Source organism: Eupeodes corollae, chromosome 1 (assembly GCF_945859685.1).
Source record: "Eupeodes corollae chromosome 1, idEupCoro1.1, whole genome shotgun sequence".
Classification (NCBI taxonomy): Eukaryota; Metazoa; Arthropoda; class Insecta; order Diptera; family Syrphidae; genus Eupeodes; species Eupeodes corollae.
The window spans coordinates 71,965,740-71,978,326 of NC_079147.1; the positions used below are offsets into that span (position 1 = coordinate 71,965,740).

The 12,587-nt window shown below is 32.2% G+C and overlaps 1 protein-coding gene across 5 annotated transcripts in view; it reads right to left on the reverse strand.

The window, feature by feature from the left end:
* The window catches only part of LOC129953938 (band 4.1-like protein 4), a 399,888-nt gene that overhangs the window by 185,346 nt on the left and 201,955 nt on the right, over nt 1-12,587 (reverse strand). The gene's annotated exons all lie outside the window — the stretch shown is intronic.

Here is a 12,587-nt window from a genome sequence, read left to right on the forward strand (position 1 = left end):
GGTGGTAAAAAAAGAATCATTCGTGCATAACAGGCATTATTTTAATAATATCAATAAAATTATAATTGTTTCATAAAATAAATCAGTTTTTTTTTCAGAAGTTTTTATTTTATTACAATTTCACATAATAATTTACGATATAAATATTCAATTGTATACATCAATATAAAATAAATTAAAGCCTCCAAAAGCCTAGCTAGACAGAAAAGCCTTGAATTATAACCATAACAAGTTCGTGGGAACCTGTCGCGTCGGTCGGTCGTGTACATTAGATTTATTTTATCTCAAAAAAGACAATAGACTTCTAATTCTATTCTTCATTCGTTACTTCGAGCGACATGCGATCTCTATCAAAATCTTTTCATAATTCATTATAAACTTGCCTTAGTTTTTTTTAATTTAAATTTATTTGGTTTCTTGAATGTGGGGGTGTTAATAATAGGTTTTAAATTTTAACTCTTGACATTTATATGACGAGTGAAATTTAAAACCAAAAACAAAAAACTTCCAGCTTTAACTGATGAATTTATAAGTTCTCGAGATATTTTTTTTTTCCTTCGCTTACTTTTCAACTCCATTTTCCCATAAAATTTTAATATTTATTGATATTTTCTTAGGGCCGGAAAAGTACAAAAATCCATACATACAAAACTGAAATCAAGCAAAAGAGTAAATTTTTGTTACGTTTTGACTTCGAAACTTCTTATCCAATTGTCATGCAGTTTTTTTTTTTCTAAATGAAAGATTATATCACGGATATTGTTAGTCAATAATTTATTATCTATAAATATAAAATGCAAATACCACTGACTCACTGATCTCACATTTCGATAGGAAAGTTGAATACCAAGTGCAATTCTTGTCGTGCATTTAAATAGCCTAAGGAACCACCAGGTCTCTGCTTTCCAGGAGGAAACGTTCTATTGGCAGAAATTTCTGATCCACCGGAACTATTAAAAAGTCTTTTGAATCATTATCATCGAAATTCTAAACATTTTCTTGATATGATTCGTGTTTACAATTCTGCTGTCTAAATGAAGTCATTCGTTGCCAATGAAATCAGACCTGGAGATTGTACACCTTCATTTAAAATGTAAGGTTAAGTCTATCGTTTATCTGGATCTCTTTTACCAAACAACCCTGCCGAACCGAAATTTTTGCAAATATATTTCAAGGGTGATTCGGTGAGCGAAGTACAAAAATGAACGTCGATAGCCCCAAATACTTACAGAGAATTATTATACGACTTGAAATATTTGTTACATTGTCACAATCCTTACGTGCGAAGCTTCAAGAGTGCTTTTGAAGCAGAACGGACCGTGCCCCACATACAGAACACAGAAGTCGTTATAATGCACCTCAAGTTAATGATGTAGCCGTATTAATTATTAGGCAAGAATTTAAAAAAAGGGATATCGTTTTGCGAGCACGAGATAACACTCTAAAACGTGTAAGTGAAATATACCGGTCTTACGATGCACTGCAGTACCCTTTTATATTAAGCCTTGGTGAAGACGGTTACTATGGTAAAAAAGAGGCTGGGATGCGACCCACACTGATAACTTCCCATCCCGTCTGTCGATTTGTCTTGCTTAAAAGTTTGTCTTTATGTACTCGTATCAATTTTTACCAAATTTGCGTACTCTTTTTGTAGATTTTATTTTTTATATGAAAAAACGGACTGTTGGATTTTTATATAAAAATTACTGAATATCGAAAACAATATTTTCTGTGAAATAAAATAAGTTTCAAGCCAATATTTTTAAGTTTTGAAAAGCTATTTGAGTCGAAAGTAAATTTTTACGAAGTTTTAGTATTGTTTTTATTTTAGAGTTTTATTTTTTGTAAAAAAAACTGTCCATTCGATTTTTTTAAAAATTTTACCAACAATATTTCTTATGAGATAAAATTAATTTAAAGCCAATACTTAAAATTTTTAAAGAGATATTTGAGTCGAAAATCAATTTTTACCAACTTTTATACATTTTTTTTAGGTTTTTATTTTTTGTAAAAAAACTGTCAATTCGATTTTTTTCAAACTTTAAGTGAATGTTGACAGGAAGATTTTTTGAAAGATAAAAGTAAATTAAAGCCAATATCTCAAAGTTTTAAAAAGATATTTGAGTCGAAAATCAATTTTTACCAACTTTTATAATTTTTTTTTAGGTTTTTATTTTTTGTAAGAAAACTGTCTATTCGATTTTTTTCAAACTTTAACTGAATGTTGACAACAAGATTTTTTGAAAGATAAAAGTAAATAAAAGCCAATATCTCAAAGTTTTGAAAAGATATTTGAGTCGAAAATCAATTTTTACCAACTTTTATAAATTTTTTTTTTAGGTTTTTATTTTATGTAAAAAAACTGTCCATTCGATTTTTTTCAAACTTTAACTGAATGTTGACAACAAGATTTTTTGCAGGATTAAAGTAAATAAAAGCCAATATCTCAAAGTTTTGAAAAGATATTTGAGTCGAAAATCAATTTTTACCAACTTTTATAAATTTTTTGTTAAGGTTTTTATTTTTTGTAAAAAAAACTGTCAATTCGATTTTTTTCAAACTTTAATTGTATGTTGACAACAAGATTTTTTGAAAGATAAAAGTAAATTAAAGCCAATATCTCAAAGTTTTGAAAAGATATTTGAGTCGAAAATCAATTTTTACCAACTTTTATAAATTTTTTTTTAGGTTTTTATTTTTTGTAAAAAAAACTGTCAATTCGATTTTTCTCAAAATTTTTCAGAATGTTGAAAACAATATTTCTTATAAGATAAAATAAAATTGAAGCCTTAATTTCAAGTTTTTGAAAAGATATTTGAATCGATATTCAATTTTTACGAACTTTGAGTAATGTTTTTTTTTAGATTTTTATTTTTTATAAAAAAACTGTCAATTAGATTTTTCTCAAAATTTTATCAGATGTCAAAAACATTATTGTTCGTTGCACAAAATTGTTTTAGAGATAAAATCATATTTCAGTCGTAAAATTTTGGAGGTGACAAATTTTTTTTTTTCAGTTTTATTGATTTAAAAAAAAAACCGTTATATTGATTTTTTTCAAAAAATATACCTGTTTGGTATCACGTTACAATCTATTATATAAAATTTAATTCAAGTCTCTAGCGTTTTTGGTTCGTAAGATATTTAGGGTTAACCAAAATTTTCACCTTTTTTTCAAACTGCTATAGTAAAAAAACCACCCACGCAATTTTCTTGAGAGCCCTTTCTGCATCTTTCTGCCTTATTATCTGTATAACAAAATTTATTTGAAGTCGATATCTCCTCTGGTTCTTGAGCTATGGACGACGAAAAAAACGTCGCGAACGTACGGACGTACGGACGTACGGACGTACAAACGTACGTACACACGCACGCACAGACATCTTTCTAAAAATCTTTTATTTCGACTCTAGGGACCTTGAAACGTCGAGAAATGTCAAAATTTTCAATTTGACAAATCGGACCCATTACAATAACTTCCTATGGGAAGTTAATAAAGGTGGGTCTGAAACGCTGGATCGTACACTTAGAGATTTTAGAGATGATGAACGTCCGATGGGAGGTGTTGTGATACTGTTTGCTGGTAATTTTTGCAAACATTGCCATTTGTGCCAAGAGGTACAAAAAGTGATGAAATAAAAGCTTGAAATAAATCGTCGTCGTTTGGGTGGTGATAATAATGCAGCACAATTTTCAAGAACTTTTTTGAATATAATAGTGAAGTAGTAATAGAACCAACATTTGCAACTAGCCACTGGACAAAACGTATGATTACCCGCAAGTCGCCCAAATTTCAGAGAAAACAAGCATAAATAATACAATTCTTTCAATGTTTCAGGCACATCAACATACTTATCTTTCTATTGATAATGATATTGATATTCCAATTGAATTTTTGATTTCTTTGAATACATCAGGACTTCCTCCGCATAAACTGGACTTGAAAATTACGGCTCCAATTATACTTATGAGGAATTTAAATGCACCGAAATAATGCAATGGTACTAGATTACCGATAGTAATCTATACAGAGGAGCATGATTGAAGCTAAAATTCTTTCTGGCTCAGCATATAAGTTCATTCAACAACAAGAGTTCCTCAAAAAAAAATATTTCAGCAATGGATTTTTACTCTTACAATCTTCAAGTCAGAGAAAATTCAAATAATATTTTACTTCGTTTCGGGAAATTATTCAGTCAGCATATTGGCGATATTTATGCTAAAATTGAATCTGAGCGGTTTCATATTTTAAGAGCAAGTCAAACTAAATACTAGCCGAAAACTACAATATTCTTCACGATGCAATTGAAGCTGAGCTAATCGTGCAGAAATGGGAAAGAGTTATTTTATCAGCTTCATTCAACGGTGGCCCTCGTAACCGTAAACAAAATTTTTGGACATAACACAATGACTTGCAATCCCCAATCTCTAGAAATTAAATCATCTTTATTTTTAAATCAACAAGCGACAAATCGACATGATATTATTTCACGAGTTTTTAAAAGTTAAAAAAACTGAGATTTAATAACCAAAGGTAAAATATTTAGTGAAACAAGGTGCTCGTATATGTACACAATTGAGTGGCAAAAAAGAGGCTTGCTTCATGTTCATCTTTTAGTTTGGCTCCAAGATAAACTACGGACCAACGATATTGATACTTTTATTTTTGCTGAGTTACCTGATCAACAAGAATATCCTATTTTATACAATATCGTTCGAAAAATTATGATTTATGGGCCTTCGGTAGAATAAATCCTAAAGCACCATATATGAAAGATGAAAAATGTACTAAGGCATTTCCAAAAAACTTTTTGAAAGGCACTTAATCAGGAAATGACAGCTTTCCGAAAAATATCGGCGTCGATCACCGGCCGATGGCGGATAAATGTGCCCACTGAAGATAAAAGGTGGACTTGTTATTCTTATTGATAATCGTTGAATTGTACCACATAATGCAGTATTATCCCGTATATTCGAGTGCCACATAAACATAGAACTCTGAAGCTATCCAATACATTTGCAGTTATATCAATAAATATCCGATCAAGCAACATTTTCAGTTGAATCAAATTCAAAATTTCCAAAATGGCAGATATATTAGTTCATCCGATTCTGTTTGGCGCATATTTGGTTTTTCTATCCACGAACGTTTTCCGTCAGTTTTTGAACTAGCTGTACACTTAGAAAATGGTCAGCGTGTTTATTACATTGAACAAAATACTCATGATAGAGCTGAAACAGTCGAGACGATTCAGCTAAAACATTATTATGCATTGAAGTCCCTTAATATATAAGAAAATAGTACGTTTTTCATCCTCATTTTTTTGTATATTAAATAGTTGCATAACTCGCGGGTGAAGCATGGTAAACCAGATAGTTATTTTATAAAACTAATTATCTTTTAATTTCAAAATTATGTTTATTTACTACTTTTTCCTCAAAGGCAAAATAAAACAATATTTAGTTTTGAATTGAAGTCTTTCATAAAACATTTACCCGCATAGTTAAATAATTAATTCATCCATTTTATCAAAACAAAAAAACTTGAACAAAAAGCTCCATGAATCCTTTTATCCTAAAATCCTATCGTCAAAGGACAAAATTAATCATACCCTCCATTAAATCCCATTTTTAATTTTAACATTTTTAGATCTTAATCAACAATTCATATAGTTTCAGGATATTATATGCGGCTTTAATGCTTCATACAAATTTGAAAAAAAGAGCAAAACTCTATAAAATTTTAAGCCCAACCGCTAATCTAACCACAATCTATTTCATTATTAAATTGTTTTCAAATAGGAATTTATAGAAACAAAATGGTAAAACAGTTTATGGAAGTTCTTTTGAATGTTTCAACATTTCCCGCGGGATCTATCTTTTTTTTTATTTTTATTTTAAATAACACATCATTAATATTTCAAAAAAACACAAATTGCTGCTTTAACACTCTTTTTCATATATCTAATGTTTCAAAACCCTTTTTTTCAAACTTTTTCAATTCAAAACAACATTGAAACATAGAAACAGGTGCATAAGGGTACCTATATAAACGAGGACGTGCATTTCATATGCCATACCCATCTAACGCACATAACAAACACAAACTTATTCAACCGGATGCAGTTTAAATCATTTCTCATCACCGGAGCCATTACCCTTTTCAACAGAATTTACTAAAACAATTTTACCATTCATCCAGGATAGGAAACAGCGAGAGATGCACTCTGGACTGAACTGGGTTGGGTTGAGCTGGGCTGGGCTGGGCTGGTCTGGTGTCGGCTATAGGTATTGGTCTATGTTTGAAAGGACAAAACCGGAGACTGGTCGGAGAGTTGTCCCTGTCATTAGAGGAGTTGTATATAAATACAAATAGAAACACGGCTGGACTTTATATTTTTAAAAGAATCGAAACAAAAATACGTACGTCAGATACGTCAAAATATATTTTTATGAAAACTCGGGACCTATAATCAATTTAGAGTCAAAAAAATTCTACATTTCAGAAATGGTATAAATATAATCCACTTTGACGCATGATCAAAGTAATTGTGTCTTTTTTACGTCAAAAATGTTATACATGCGTCAAAAAGCACATGTCTTGCGTTGACGTACAAGACTCACACAAATGTCCTTTTTCTATTTTTTATTGTTACTTGCACTTGTACATTAAACAACTTAAGCTTGTTAGTTGATTTCAATCTTGAACGACCTAGTTTCACTGTTTTATTCAAAAATATGTCAAACATGAGTTTGTGCGTCAAGCTTAACGTTATCTCTGTTTCATTCTCGTTTCATTCCCTCTCAATCCGAACTTTCTTAATCTCTTAATCCCAAAGTCCCATGCTTTAGAAATTAATCAATTCTAATGTTCGTCTTAGAAGCAGCAGATGTTGTATGACAAATTGACGTCCGTTGAAAAGTTGACTTTTCTACCGTGTAGTCACGACGTTGTAGGAAAACTAAAGCCCATTAAATAGATTGCTTTTTATTCCTGATCAAAACAAATACATCCCTGTGGAAAAATCTCTTTCACTGCTTTGGTGATGTGATATGTCAGAGTAATAGATTGCTTTGCTCGCATTATATCATACGGCGACTCACGTGGCGGGAGCGGTGTAGAGCGGAATCTAGAGACTCTAGATGCAGTTGATTCTGTGTTTATTTAATATGCAAAACCTTGTCTCGCTCGACCCTCACTCATGTGGCACCATGGGGTCCACGAGCGGAAGTTATTTATCGCAGATATATGCATGCACTGCACTGCACACCATACAGGATAGAGTCAGCCTCAACCTATGGCTTTTAATAATAATGTCGACATCCATTATAAAGCTAAATCAAGCCAGATCCAAAAGGAGGAATAGTTTAACATCTGTCTCTATGCTATGATGATGATGATGATGATGCTAGGCTACAACAGCTAGCGCAGCCCTTTCTCACATATTATGTATCATTTGAGAGTGCTGACAGTTTGTGATATCATTTTCATCATCGTACTTATATATTTTTGTATAGCATATATTCTGATAAAGAGAGGGTTTGAGATCAAAGTGCTTGACGCATTGAATTTTGCACTAATTGATACGATTACCCTGATGACGGAATATACCCGGAGAAAGAGAGGAGTGCGGGCAATCGTTAAAACCAGAACTCGGAGTGACGCTGACATTTATATTATACTCGTACGGATAGCTCCCTATAGACAGTGAATAGATTTTGAAGCATAGATGACAGCTGCATCCACACCCACCGCTAGAGATATGCCATCAAGACCAGCTATATTTTCACCTGTCACACGCTCCATATAAAAGAGCGACAACGACGACGACGTGCGGACCCAGAACCGGGGATAGGGAAATTTAGGATATCTCTCGGGAATTTGAGCGCTGAACACAAAAGCATTTAATAGAGTGACAAACCGTTTGCGAATGCACCGCGTTTATGACTCCCGCTGACGCCGCTGTGGAGACTAAACTTTGTCAAAACTGGCATTAAAAATACCATTGCTGGAGCGATAGAGGAGGTGGTACAACGACGAGCGAACGACGCTCCGATATGATGGCAGCTGCAGCAGCAACAACCAGCAGCGTCAGAAATACTAACTGTGTAAATATGTTTTGCATTTTGATTGCACGCGGTTGATAATTTAATATGCTGCCATAATTTGCGTGGGTTTATTTATGGTAAATTGATATTTCAGCCAAAAGTGGCAGTTCTGTGCATTGCCTGATGTGGTGATTGCCCTGAGCTCAGCTTTGGACTAGAAATGATGAATACACTAAAATTGAATTCGGTGAGAGTGCCTTATGCATTTAACTTGAGTCTTTTTTAAGTGACCGACAATATTATGACGGTGGATGTTGTTTTAGTTTGTTTTTTGAGAGATATGAACATGTTTGGAAGTTGCAACATTGTGAAGGGTAGTTAAGTTTTTTTGAAAAATTATTTGGTTTTCTTTTATGTTGAATTAATTGGATAACACTGATGATTATTTTTCTGGGGGGTATAAGACTCGACTGTGGAATACTTATGATAGCGGTTTTTTTGAGGAAAATAATATAAGATTTATGGTGATTGTGGGTTTTAATATGGGTGAGTGGTTGCGTAGTGCTCCTTTTTGTAAAAATTTAAGACGGATTTCTTAAACACGGAAAATGTTATCGTTAAACACTTCAGCAAAATTTTACATTCAAAGATTTTGTAACATGATTTTGAAGTTTTTCAAAATTTGGAATAATTTGCATATCAGTTAAAATTTGTACGGAAACTGAGATAGTCAATATTAAAAAATAAAAAAAAGGGAACAAAAATTCCAAGTGAACATTAAAAGTTTTTAAGATTTTTAGTTGAAAATTTCCGTTTTAAGGCTGTAAACTTTGTATAGGTCCTTAGACAAAGAAAATCTTTTTTAATAGTAAGATCAATAATTTTGTAATACAATCTATTAGTATGCTTAAAGATTTGAATATAAAACTTTTCGAAAAAAATTGACGGAGCCCAATGAAACAAATCAGCGATAACTCAACTTATCCTGTTTCTGTCAATGTTCTGTTCAATGTAAACGAATTTCAAACAAACGAAAATCAATGCGAAATCCTTACTGAACAGATTTTTCGTCTAATACATGGTATCACTCTTAGAACTGTAAAAGGCATAACTCTATGTGAAGACAAGATTAAATTTAAATTAAAAGACAGACTCTGTTCCCTATATGACAACATTTTAATGACTAGTGTTTTTCCACAAGACTGGAAAAGGTCTAATTTCAAACCAATTCTTAAAAGCACCTAAAATAGTCACAGCTCTGATGAGTACCGGCCTATTTCACTGTTTCCCATACTCTCTAAAATTTTTTAAGAAAATATGGCAAGACATAAAAGTTGGTTTGCAGAAGAAAAGGACATTCGGACAACAAGCTTTCAAAAATGAAACACTTGTTCACTTCTTAACTTGTTCACTTGCTCGAGCATAAACTCACAGTTTCAAAAACCTAACATAGTTTTGTTATGTCATCGGATCAACAAAAAGCTTTTTGATCGAGATACTTTATGATTTCGGTCCTAAAAGAGATGTCACAGTGGGGAATCCCTTTTCAGATAATTCCAATTATTGACTCAAGAACTTTCTGAGCAAATATGGATGGTTATAAATCCACAATCTTTCAACCTAAAAATGGAACTCTTCAAGAATCGTCTCTCTTGGTTGCAATTTATAACACCTTTATTGATTCGCTTATAGTGAAACTCACGCAGATTGAAGTTCGACTTGACTTTGTTCATCCATCAGTAGCATCTGGCGAACCAATGCAGATGAAATCTTTTTTGGAAAATGCAGATAGGGATATTCACAAATGCTCCGAAGAAAAAAGGGCCATAATTACACATTCGAAAGTAGATACATTAGACCTGTGCAGAAAAAGAAATTTTAATCCACTGCCATTAAATATTTGTGAAACTTGAATCTCAGCTTCAAAAGGGTTAAACATCCAATTTAAAATGAAATATGTAGGTCAAAATCGTAATTTTTCAATTAAAAAAGCGTTACAAACTGCTTAAAAAGATATGCTCCGAGAAAAAGGACCTCATCTTGAAATAGCCCTTAGAACTAAACTAACTAAAACAATCGTTGAAAATACCTTACAACATGGACTATTGACATGTGGACAACATTAAAAAATTACAAGGAAATCGACACTGCTATTAACAATTACTTTCGTTTAGTCTCAGGAGCACTAAAATCAACAAGGATAAAAGTTTTAAGTCTTTAAATCGGGTATCACTTTTTTTATAACTTTGGAAAAAAAGAAGAACAAAACATTCACTGCATAACATTGGCAAAGAAATTATTAGTTTAGGAACAAATAAACGGAAAAACTTTATTTCAGAACTCGTTAAAGTATCGGGTTTTCAATAAGAGGGCAAAAGCTTTGTTTTTAAATAAAACAAAAATGGTTTCGGATATCAATAAGATTGTTTATTCTTGTGAAAGTACATTTGATACCATTATGTATCGAACTCGATTTCTTTTGCATGGCCACCATGGGCACGCTTCCAGAAGTCCAGACGCTGAACAAAATTTTCGGCGGTTTTCAAACATAAATCGGCCGATACTGCTGCAATTTCACGTTCGATATTCGTACGAAGTTCATCAATCGTCGCTGGCTTGTTGGGATAGACATTTAATTTGACTTGTAGCTACATAGGAAAAGTCTAAAACCATCAAATCGCACCACCGAGGCTGCAAAAGACTGGATGATTTCATTATATAATACGTTTTACAAACTTGGTTTCCAATAAATTGATTTTGACATTCGCTATGTGGCTCCGTCATGTTGGAGCTATATGCCCCAAGTCCATATCTTCCAATTAGGGCCAAAAATATTCGGTTATCCTTGTCATTGAACGGTAGCGATCCTCATTCACAGTACGGTGCCGGTCTTAATCGTAATGGAAGAAGTACGGCCCAATAACGCCACCAGCCCATAAACCACATGAAGTTTAAATTTTTTTCGGAATGACTTTTGCAGTACTTGTGAATTGCTGCCTGACGAATACCACATATTTTATTTATTGACGAAGCTATTCAGCCAGAAATGAGTCTCATTGCTTAAGATGATTTTTCGATGAAAATCTGAATAATTCTGTTGGTCAATTTAATCTTGTAAGGGTGTACACCAATATCTTTTCGCAAAATTCGCAACAACGACGTCACAGAGATGCCCAACGCTTAAGAACGATATGTGAGACACATTTGGGATTTCCGCAACTGCAGCCTCAGTTTCAGCAATATTGTTGAAACTTCGGGCACTTTTTTATCTCACTGGCACGGGAACATTTTTTACTGTGCCTGATGTAGATTCAGTTTTTTCCCCTAGACCTTCAATTGTTGGTCTGCTAGGACGATTATGACGACAATAAATTGGACGTAGCGCTCTTAACGTTGAGGTGACTAACTACGAATTTCGGTAGTAAATTTTAATAATTTTGACTCGTTCTTGGCTCGTATATCTTTTCATCATGAAATGGAAAACTTTACTAAAGAGAATTTTCAAAGATCAATAAGAAATATGGCATAGTTGGCTGTCCCTTTGGCTCTAATTTTGTAGCGTCCCTGTTAAAAAACCCTGTATTTAGCTTGATAGAAGTTTAAAGAAATAGTTTCTTTGTAACTTGTTTTAGATATTTGAGTCGAAAATCATTTTTTACCAACTTGTGTTAAATTTTTGTTCGGTTTTTAAGTTTTTGTAAAAAAACTGGCGATTTGATTTTTTTCGAACTTTAACAGAATGTTGACAACAATATTTTTTGAACGATAAAAGTAAACTAAAGCCAATATCTCAAAGTTTTGAAAAGATATTTGAGACGAAAATCAATTTTTACAAACTTTTATTAATTTTTTTTTAGGTTTTTATTTTTTGTAAAAAAACTGTCACTTCGATTTTTCTCAACATTTTCAGAATGTTGAAAACAATATTTCTTATAAGATAAAATGTGTTTGAAGCTTAAATTTTAAGTTTTTGAATAGATATTTGAATCAATATTCAATTTTTACCAACTTTTAGTAATGTTTTTTTTAGATTTTTATTTTTTTTATAAAAAAAACTGTCAATTCGATATTTCTCAAAATTTTATCAGATGTCAAAAACATTATTTTTCGTTGCACAAAATTGTTTTAGAGGTGAAATCATATTTTATTCGTAAAATTTTGGACGTGACAAAAAAACCGTTAAATTGATTTTTTTTAAAATATACATCTTTGATATCAAGTTACAACATATCATATAAAATTTAATTCAAGTATTAGTGTTTTTGGTTCGTAAGATATTTAGGGTTTACCAAAATTTTCAACTTTTTTTCAAACTGCTATGGTAAAAAAAATCAACAAACGCAATTTTCTTGAGGGCCCTTACTGCATCTTTTTGCCTTATTATCTTTTTAACAAAATTTATTTGAAATCGATATCTCTTCTGGTTCTTGAGCTATGGACGACGAAAAAAACGTCGCGAACATACGAACGTACGTACACACGCAAGCACAGACATCTTTCTAAAAATCTTTTATTTCTACTCTAGGGACCTTGAAACG